Source organism: Lampris incognitus, chromosome 11 (genome assembly GCF_029633865.1).
Source record: "Lampris incognitus isolate fLamInc1 chromosome 11, fLamInc1.hap2, whole genome shotgun sequence".
Lineage (NCBI taxonomy): Eukaryota > Metazoa > Chordata > Actinopteri > Lampriformes > Lampridae > Lampris > Lampris incognitus.
The window spans coordinates 23898708-23909113 of record NC_079221.1 but is presented as its reverse complement, the minus strand read 5'-3'; the positions used below and the strand labels follow the sequence as shown (position 1 = coordinate 23909113).

Here is a 10406-nt window from a genome sequence, read left to right as displayed (position 1 = left end):
CTAGGCTACTGTTTAAATCAGTTAACTATGACTTGAAAGATTTTATTCAAAATGTTTGTGTTCAGCATACACTGTATGTTAACTCAAATAATAATTTCAATGAAGTAAACACAAAAGACGAAAATGTGATTTGTGGGTATGTACTTTTATTTTCATTGCTACACTTTTTTATAGTATTTGTCGACACAAACTAAAAGCCAAGGCAAAAAAAATTTTAAGAAATGTAAAGTTACAAGTTATAATAACCACCTCCCTCACTCTCTTACAGCATGTACAGAGCATGTTACACCCTGGCTAGAGTTGGCTCCCACAAACATTCTCTACTATAAAAGCCCGTGAAATCGAGCAATAATGAAACTTTATCTAACTTTTCCCCGACTGCAAACTGCTGGATTGAGTTAGCCCGGCCCATCTGGTGCAGCAAATGGCCCAACTCACCAGGGAGCGAAGAAAGAAAAAAAAAGAAAAAGAAAAAGAAAAAGCGGGGGGGGGGGAGGTCGGATTGAAAACAGATCAGCCTGAAGATCTCACCACCGCATGTCTACAACAACTGTCGATTAAGACCTTGCCGCCTAGTTTACAGTTTCCAACTTTGTACGCAGGAAGAGAAGGCTTACCGACCCATGGTAGTGTTGTGAGAACGCACAAAGGACGCAGATAAACACTCCCTCTCTATCTGCGAAGAAGAAAAGGAAGAAGTAAAGAAGACGAAGAAGAAGAACTAGAAAGAAGACGAAGAAGATGGATGGCAATAAAAAGTTTAATGTCACTAATGCTCTCCGCTGAGTCTTTTTATCCGGGGGGATGATGCCGGTTGCGAACTTCGTGTAGACTTTTCCCGAAACTTTTTTCGTTTTCCTCCCCCCCAACGCAAAGTCATTTCATGGAGTTTCATGTCAGACTTAAAGAGGCTTGTCTATGCGTTTCACAGTCCGTGGTGGTACCTGCTCAGATTTAATTTTAAGAATCAGACCAAGGCAGTTTTTTTTCTCTCTTTTTTTGTGGACAAAGTTACAGAGGAGCGTCGGTTTAGAAGAATAAAGTGAGCCGTGAAGGTAAGACGGGTTTTTTTTGGGGGGGGGGTGATGGTGCGACAACTCTGCGACGCATCACGGAGATTTTGCTCACAAGTGTGTGTATGTGCGTGCGTGCGTGCGCGCGCGCATTTTCAATTGTTTACAAATGATAGCGGAATCGTCCGTGCTGTTTTTTTCTTCTTCTGTTGAGTGTCGCTCATCATTTCTCACTTCTTTCAGCTGTGTCAAGGGCAGATGAGGCTTAGCGCAGCTTCACATCTCGTTTGCACTTTGAACTTATCTGACATGGGAATCCAAAAAATTTTGTCCTGCAACTTGATCTGTATGTGGAGAGATACGATCGCAGAGCACGGCGCCAATCCTTTCACACAGCTCGAAATAGCTCGGCACAAACCAGTGATTTCCACTTAAAATCTCCCAGCAACTTTCCAAAATTAATTGTTCGTGTTTTCTGAAGAGGGGGTGGGGGGTTAAATCAAACGGTCGGTTCCAATCTTGCAGGTCATTCATTAGTCTAAGTGATTTTTAAGAAAATGGGGAAAAAAAGGTCTGATGTTTTGCAACTGTCGGGAGGTTTTTAAGGTTTGGGTATGAATCGGAAATCAACCGGATAGCAAAAGTCAATTACAATGCCAGTAATTGCAGCTAATAGCAGTTCAATGCAATTCGCCTCACCGACTTTTTTTTTAAAGATGGCTCATTAACTTCTTATGCAACAAGAAATAAACATCAGCAAGTCAAAAAGTTTCAGGAATGCAGGAGCTGTTGGCCACATTACTGCCCAGTACTGACAGGTCTGTGGGAGCTGTGTGCTTATTGTTGAAAGATTCAAAGTTTGCTGTTTGCTCTCCAGGCTGAGCAGTCAACAAACACTTGACGCTTTTGTGGTGCCCTTAAGCAGCTATATTTGCTGTTGGCTTTTACCACTATCTAAAAGGCGCTGCTAATGATCTCCAAACCCATGTCCTGTAGACTTATGAGCCCCACTTTTTTTTCTTTTTTTTTTTTTTAGTAGTTTTGGCCTACATACTACTCAGTGAAAAGGAAATGGAGTGTTTTGGTTTTCTAAAGGCACACTCTTTCCTTGTAATTCACATTTCATAATGAAATGAATTCCTTCCGTTTGCTTTTTTTTGTTTCTTTTTTTTTTTGCACGCTGATGAAAAACAGACCTTGTGCTAAGTAGGAAGAGTTGGAAAACTGCAGGGATTTCAGACTGGGCAGAGCAGCCTTAAAACACAAGGCAACCAGCAGACATTTTCAAGAACATTTTAGATTAAAAACATTGGTTGAATAAATAAACACTTTAAAGTTTTAAACAAGAAGAAAACTCATGGTATTCTTATCATTATTCTTCTTCTAAAAAGTGCATGTGTAAGTGAGTGTTCCTATTTCACATCATGACAGCTCTGAACGGGGTTGAGTTGATTTGCATTAGAAAAAAGAAGAAGAAGAAAAGTTTTAGTGCATTTGCCCATTGTGAGGAATGAAGAGTTCCAACAGTCAGGGCCTACAGAGAGTGAAAGGGCTAAAGAATGGATGGGCCTATTCAGCTCATTCAGCCTCGACTCAGGGGCTCCGCTCTACGGCGCTCACAGACCCATAGTGACCATGTCACTTTCATCTCCTCAGCCCAGCCCCTGTGTTGTGCAGAGGGCTATAGTCTCCCCCTCACCCCCCCAACTCATCTCAACCCCCCCCTTTCACACATCACTCCTCTGCACAGACCCCACTTTATTGATCTGACTCTTTTTGCCCTTCTTCTTCTTCGTCTTCTTTTACTTATCCAGAAGGCTGCGGAAAAATTTAATGAACTGAGTACTGGAAAAGGAGAAAGGAGAGACTGGTGTGTGTGTGTTGAGGGGTGGGTAACAGGCTGAGGAGGAGAAGGTGGTGGGGGGGTGTAGCAGCTTTTTTTTAAAACAAATACCGATGAAGTCTAGCGTTCAGGGACAGAGAGGGGGAGGAGGCATAGGCCGGGGGTGTTGGGAGATGAGGGTAAAGTCTGAGTGACTCTGAGAAGGAGGTCCCTCTTCCCAGCCTCCACTCCTGCTGAGTAAACTCAAAAGTTAAGAAAAGAAGCCCCCCACCCAACCCCCAAACCCTTCGTTTCAATGAGCTGAGACACTGTACTGTACCAATGAAGCCATTCAACAGCCTGTCATCCTGTGATGGCGGCGGCAATAAAATCCAGCTTGCATCGGGATGCTATAAGAAGTGGTGGTATTGGTATGTGGGTGTGTGGTGGCAGTGGTGGTGAAGTGTGTATGTGTGTGTGTGTGTGTGTGGGGGGGGGTGGCCTTGCTTATTCGGCTAAAAAATGTTTGCGCTGGAATTTAGTGGCTGCGGATGAATTGCAGCTGGTCTTCCTCTCCCTTTCACCGCTGCATCGGCCTCTGCCCTCCTCCCTAAAACATGGCTGACATCGGCAGGCCCATCTTATACTTAACATTAGCAGAACACCATCTACATTTACTGTTGATGTGGCAGAGTAGCTGTTTCCATGTGATAACAGCGTGAGTCTGAAATGGAAACATATGCACTCGACTGCTATAACCCGTACAACAATGTGCACAGCGAAGCCCCGAGTTATTGACTGAGACCAGTCCGTGAGTTCATTGGATGTTAGCATACTCCATAACCATTTGAGTGTTAGCGTCCTCCTCTACCCGTTGAGTTCACAGCGAACAAGACTCCTAAACCTGGCGGTGTTAGTGCCATGCTCTACCCACTGAGCAGTAGAGCTCATGGAGGAGAGATGTAGCACAGAGCTGAAATCCGCTCATGTCAGGAAGATGAATTGATGGGACTTAAATGGCCATGTGTTTAGTGAAGCCATCACAATCACTTCCAGCAAACCTGCACTTCACATAGCGGGCAAGGTGGAGAGCGAGAGAGATAACTGCTTACACTCATGTGTAGGGTACTTCAATGAATTTAGTCTTTTTGTTTTTTGGCTTGGGGATGGGACAATCCCTGCTTGTTTTAGTGGGCTGTTGTCTAACACCCCTCAAGGCATCCGGCTCTTTCTCCCTCGAGTGTGCAGGGTTAAATAGGTTTACATCATATCTGGGCCAGAGGGGAGTACCATTCAGGCCTCTTTTCTTTACATTGGATCAAGACTGAGTAGGCACTCGAATCCTGACATGGAAAGTGAGGTCATGCTGGTGAGTGCTCTCTCTACCGTCACCGTTCAAAAACAAATTGTTTAAACCGTACGGCCTGTACAAAAACATGTCAACGTTAGAGAGAGGAGAGGCTGACATGTGTTAATAAACCATTTTAAGTGCTATATAGTAAAATCACAGTCGAGCTCATTACGGGACAACTGACCCAATCAATCACGACAAGCACCCCAACCCCCCCCCCTCATCAGAAGGTAGAACATACAGTTACAGAGGTACTGGTTCTTCAAGGTGAAAGTGTATTTCCAGGTTGTACCACGTCATGTACTAATCTCCCCACAAATTTCTTAAACATAACCTGAAAAATATCACATGTAATGGATAATGTAGGTGGAGGTTGCTGCCAGTCACCAAGGATCTTAAGCCAAACTCATCATCCGCATTACTTTTTATGATTAAAGGCGGAAAAGAAGAAACTCAAACAGTCCGATTCCTGTATACAGTGTACTCTGAATGATGTATGATGTGTCATCATCAGCACAGATATCCCCTTAACATGCTGGCTGAACTCACACATACACACTCCTGGACTTGAAATCTTACTCATCGGAAACTGAGTTTCCCAGAAGTGTTTCAGAGGTAAGTAACATCATCATTGTCTATTGTCTTACAAAGGAACAATGGTGGTTGTAACTTTAAGGTCCTTTTGGGGGAAACCCTGCCCAGGTCGCACAAGGTCACTGAGTTTAGCAGGGGGATGATGAACGTAATTTCATTTTCTTGACACAAGAAAAACGGATTGGATTCGGTTTGGGATGATGAGCGCACTGTAAACATTTTTTTTTAAATTGTGCTTTTTTTTAATCCCTCTTATTTGCCAACTTGCCTCCTGTTGCAGATCAAGCCATGTTGGCCCATATTGCTTTCATTTTTTACAATCACGTCCACTGTAAAGAGGTCACAGCAGAACATTGGTTAAAACTGGATATATGTAGATTGAATACAAGTGTATCTTTCCACTTTCATGGTGCACATTATGGCACGCTTTCAGGTTAGATTTACCACTCATTCATCATGTACGTTCAAATTTGTTCTTACACACCCATGGAATTCTTTTAGCGCTCAAAATTGTCTGACAGTCGGAAGCAAAGCCTGATGGTTATTTGTAATTCCTTCTCCCTAACATCTATTGTCTACCTCTTGCAACGAGCCATCAGGCTTGCAAAGACATCAGTGTTAGCCAATTGGTGTCTAACTTCAGGGGTTACCCAGGTTCTACACTGGTCTCTGAGACAAAATTCAGGGCTAAAAAAACTCCATGGATGTGTAAGAGCGGCTCTGTACGTACGAATGATTGATGAATGATGCACATTCACTTTAGATTGTCTCTTCTCAAGAGATCAAGAGGGTTTTACTTTCTTGCCTCTAAATATAAAACTGCAAGTTGTGGGGGAATGAGAGAAGGAGGAAGAGCATGTAGGTCTCTTTTCTTGATCCCGTAATTAACTCCTGGCTCTTTGAGCCATCGGAGGCACAACTTCCAAAAGAGTAGAAGGATCATGATTACCCATCACTGGATCATCACCTTCCTCTAGCAAATGCTGAGCCAGGCTTCTCTCTCTCTGCCATTCAGATAGACTGACACAGGCTCCTAGACAATGCCTTATTGTCTCCTATGTTTGCCATGGGCCCTAATCTGATGCAGAGGCAGAGATCAGGGTCTGTGCAGAGGCAAATGACAACGCAGCACAGTCAACATACAGAGAAGTGGGGGAGGACCTGTTTATGCTCCCAACTCCAGGGTTTGTGTAGGGAGGGGAAAGGGCGAGAGGTTTACAAGTTATGATTTACACTAACCTCTCCACCCCCTTCCCCCGTAGCTACAAAATGAACTTAGCCTCAAGGGCAGGGCGGTCAGGCTCAATCCGCTTCTTGCGTTTCCATATGATGGGAGATATTAGCTTCCAAATAGCTCTGATTTGGTGCCAGGCCACAGTCTCCTCTAAGATAGAAGCTAGAGACAAAAAGAGAGAGAGAGAGAAGAGAAAAAATAGAGAAAGAAAGAGGGAGAGAAAGAGAGTTGCAGTCAAGCTTGGCTGTAAAGACATGTGGTTGTCTTTAGCGACCAACTCAGCACCCTTCCCCTCCTCCCTCAGCACATGCCTGTTGAGGCCATCAGACCCTCTCTCATTCTTCCTTGTCTCTCTCTCTAATTCTCTATCTCTCTCTCTCTCTCTCTCTCTCTCTGTTTTTGGGTGTGGGCCAAACTGAGGTTTGCTTATGTTTTGTAATCAGCTCATTAGAGACAACGTTGAATGAAAACCACACTGTTATATGCAGAGTTGTCTTTGTCCTATGTCGTTGTTGCATGCGAGACTCTTTATTGTCAGACCGGTCCTCTTACAGCAGTATCAACAGGTGGTCGCCACACAGCACATCTTTTTACACAGAAACAACTAAATAAATCTGATTTGGATTTCAGCATGAAGATAAAGAGAGGCTTGCTCTGTAGCTGAATGCTTCTCAGCAGTGAAGTGGACATGACAGGCTGTTGAGGCAAGTTTAAATTTGCAAAGCCGACTTAAACTCGTGATGCATTTGGTTACGCACATCTGACATTCTCATCTCACCTTGTCAGCACACTTTTGGACAGCTGCTTCAGAACTTTGACCCCACACATAGACACCGACATCTCTCTGACGGGGTGTCCCCTTCTCATCACCATAAGGCCTGAGATTTGGAGGAAGGAGGGAGGCAGCAGCTGACACGAAAGAGCCACCAAAGCACATTCACAGTTGCAGAACTGCGCATTCGTAGACACAGACCTGCCTTTTTGGAAGCACTTCTGTGTAAGTGGTGAACTCTCACAACAATGTGGAAGTTGCACTGCAGTGAAGCCTGAGAGTGGCAAATGCTAGCTTTGATTTCAGCCAACTCTTGATTTTGTGGCATGCATGCACAGCCACTTTGGTTTGTGTGCATGAACACAGTCACCCGCATTCACAAGCAAACACACATCAACACACAGACAGACAGACAGACGGCAGAAACACAGAGCCCAGTGCTGGTTAAGTAGTTGTTCAGGTTATTGACAGCTGAGGCAGTTGAGAGTAAGTGCTAACAACACATTGAGGATGAATGACCTGGGCCAAATGCTTCAGAGAGGAAGCCCTCTCGACTCAGCGGTGTGCAATGTGGCACCGGTGACAGCTGTCTTTCTCCCGGGGAGAGAACTCCTGAGCAAATGAGCCTTGGACTGACGTGCATGACGAGACTGAGAGTCTGAACACACACATTCATGCAAGCCACATGCTTGTGCTCCTGCTACATCCAATGGTCATCATGATAATTGTCTAGGATAAGTCAATATGATCTGCATTCATTTGAAATATTTCAATATCAGTTGACTTTTTTCCTTTGCTTTGGTGCCAGGCCATTTTTTTTTACTCAAACAGATAGTAGGAGAGCTGAAAGGTAGGGAGACATAGGAAAGAAAAGGGACTCCATCCTCAGCCAGATGAGGTATATGTATGGCTATGGAGGCAGCAACAATACTTTTGTTAATTCCTTTGTCACTAATTTGAGAATATCAATTCAGTGAAACTCACACATGTGCCATGGGGGATGCTTGTGAATGCACATTTTCACTCTAACCCAGCTCCACAAGACTAGTATCACTGCTGTGTACTGTTTTGAAATTTGAACTTACTCTTGCATAGCAACGTTAGTACTGTAAATGCAGGTGCACAACATGAGATCCTGTACAACGTGTACATATACATGTATGTTACTTTAGGAGCTGTTTGTTCCTGCTCCAGTGTCACCAGGTCAAATGCCTGCACTTGGCCAATGAAAGGATTCTGATTCTCTGTAAACATAAGACCAAAAGGCAGGAATCGCTCGCTGCATAGGCTTGTGTGCAGGCCGTCAGCACCACATCTGTTTTGCATTGGTTAAGGGAGACAAAGAGATCAACCACAGGATATTGCCTTTACTAGCAGGAAAGGTCGGGTTAGGGGGCGAGGTATGAACTCATCCACAGGGCTTGTTTCAGCTGTTTTAGATGCCTTTTTTATTAGATCAATTGTTAGTAGCTATAAAGCTGTGTTTTCAGGAGGGATTTGAACCCTGTTTTTCTGTTCAGTTACTGGATTTAAAACAACTCGGAATTAATAAGGAAGTCAATTTGAACTTTAATTGTCAAGAAGATTTTGTAAGTGAAACTGGGATCTGTTAAATCTCATCAACTCTGCTGCCTTTATGTACCAAACAAGTTCTCTTAACAATTTCCCCCATTTCACCTATGGAACTTTGCCTGCTTTTTAGGCGGCCTTTGTGGGTGTATTATGGCAATACTCCACTTTACTGGATGAGTGACCTGAATCTATACATGCTTGACAAGCCATACTGATGTTGTTTCAACCTCTGAATCAGTCTAATGGCTAATGCATTGCTGCCAGAGCTCTTCCAGTCTACTTTGTGACCTCTCAGACCTTAACTTCAAAGCCTTGTAGGGAGACATCTCACCCATGGAGAATGTGCCCTGTCTTTGTCTAAACATGCCTGTTTCCTGATATCTCTGTAATGTGCCATATGCTATAATGTACAATCTATCAACCGAAATGCCCCCACTAAGATATGTATTGTTTCTGTGGCTACATTGAGTCTGACGTCACTTACATTTTCTGTTAAATACACTGAAGAAAACCATGATGAACACATTCCTTTTTCCATGCAATCACAGTATTTTTCGCATCAACATAACCAGCAAGGGTTTATATGCCTTCATCAAAGCTGTCAGAGAAAAAAAATCCCTGTAATCTGGTAAAATTCCCTCTGAAAGACTGAAACAATGAATTCTATTGGTGTAGAGAAAATAATGACTCCCAATTCCCACTGGCCTGCTCTTTCAATTCAAAAAGAGCCTTGTTTGACTGGTAAAATAATAGCTAGATATAGACTAAATCAACCCATCTCACCATCAATTAACAGCATTTCACTAGAAATCATGTTTTTCCAGATTAGATTGCTCAAGTGAAATATTTCATTTGAAAAGACTTATCCATGTGAGTCTCTAATCACTACTTGGCTAAAATCCTCTATTACAAAACATTCTGTAATGTTAGCTTTTGTTAAAGTTAAGGTATGTGAGTTGCAAAGGTAAAGGTCAAACTGGGTTGGCCTCTCTTTTTCAAAGGGATTTCAGAGAACTGACTCAATTTATACACCTGCCATGAACTTACATGTAACCTTTGAAATATCTTTCCTGGCTGTGTGTCCAGTTATCAAGTAGGAACTATTAACTAGGATGCAGGATTTGACACTAGTCTGTGGGTTGCAATGAAAGCTTGACAGTGGCAAAAGTGCACAGACAAAGTTGACTACTCTTAAGAGCCTTCTGTGGATTTGGCGTGTTGTTTATTTTAACATCATACAGATTTTTTTACTAGCCCGTTTGGACTGTAGCTCACCTCCCAGTGACCCAAGCAACCTCTTTTTTACTACTGAAATGCAAAAAAAGTATGATGTCTAAAGCAGGAAATAAGCTTTTAAACATGGAAAACAGAAGGTAAAGAGTTCTAGTGTGGTTTGGAATGGGCACAGTTTGACTGAAAGATAACAGCATCAACTAAAACGTAACGGTGTTGTCCTTGGAGGGAAGTATTCGGTTAAAAAGTGAAAGGGGCTCTCGTGGAGAGAACGTTTGGTGAGTTAAATTAAAGGTTCCTCATGAAACTGTCACAAAGTCCTGGAGAAGGTCTGGCCAAGGTGGTTAGGGCTGGCCTTGTGAGGGGGAAAACAGCTGTATTTTGTCTGAACCGCGCCAGGAACTCTCTGGATATAAATTGGATTTTGAGGCTATAATCAAATGACCACGCTCCTCCTTCATGAAGGGTAGGGAAAAAAACATAGATGTATTGCCTTACTACCTCCTCCGCCCTCCTCTACACCTGTCCACCTGCGATTAGTACAAAAGTCTTGACATTCTTCTTGAATTAATCTATTTTTTGGCCTTTGACCTGCAGCTGAGAGCGAGTATGAGCAGGACCAGTGCAGACAGTATATTGCAGTGCTTTACAGTGTTATGGACTTCAGCAAATCCTTTGCCAAAATACTGGGCGCTAAACTTCATATTTAACAGTCTATGACAGTGTAGTCAAAATCTCAATGTCATCTCATGTCATTTTATGCACTCTTTTTCAATGTCATTCACACATCCACGTTTACTCTTCTGTTCCCTGCT

General features: G+C 43.1%; 1 protein-coding gene across 1 annotated transcript in view; it reads left to right on the top strand.

Moving 5' to 3' along the window:
• The first annotated feature begins 537 nt into the window (after nt 1-537).
• gli2a (GLI family zinc finger 2a) overlaps nt 538-10406 on the top strand; it is a 110531-nt gene continuing 100662 nt past the window's right edge. The window contains exon 1 of the mRNA XM_056289167.1: nt 538-1055. The gene's annotated coding sequence lies outside the window, so the exon portion shown is untranslated. The remainder of the gene's footprint in view (nt 1056-10406) is intronic.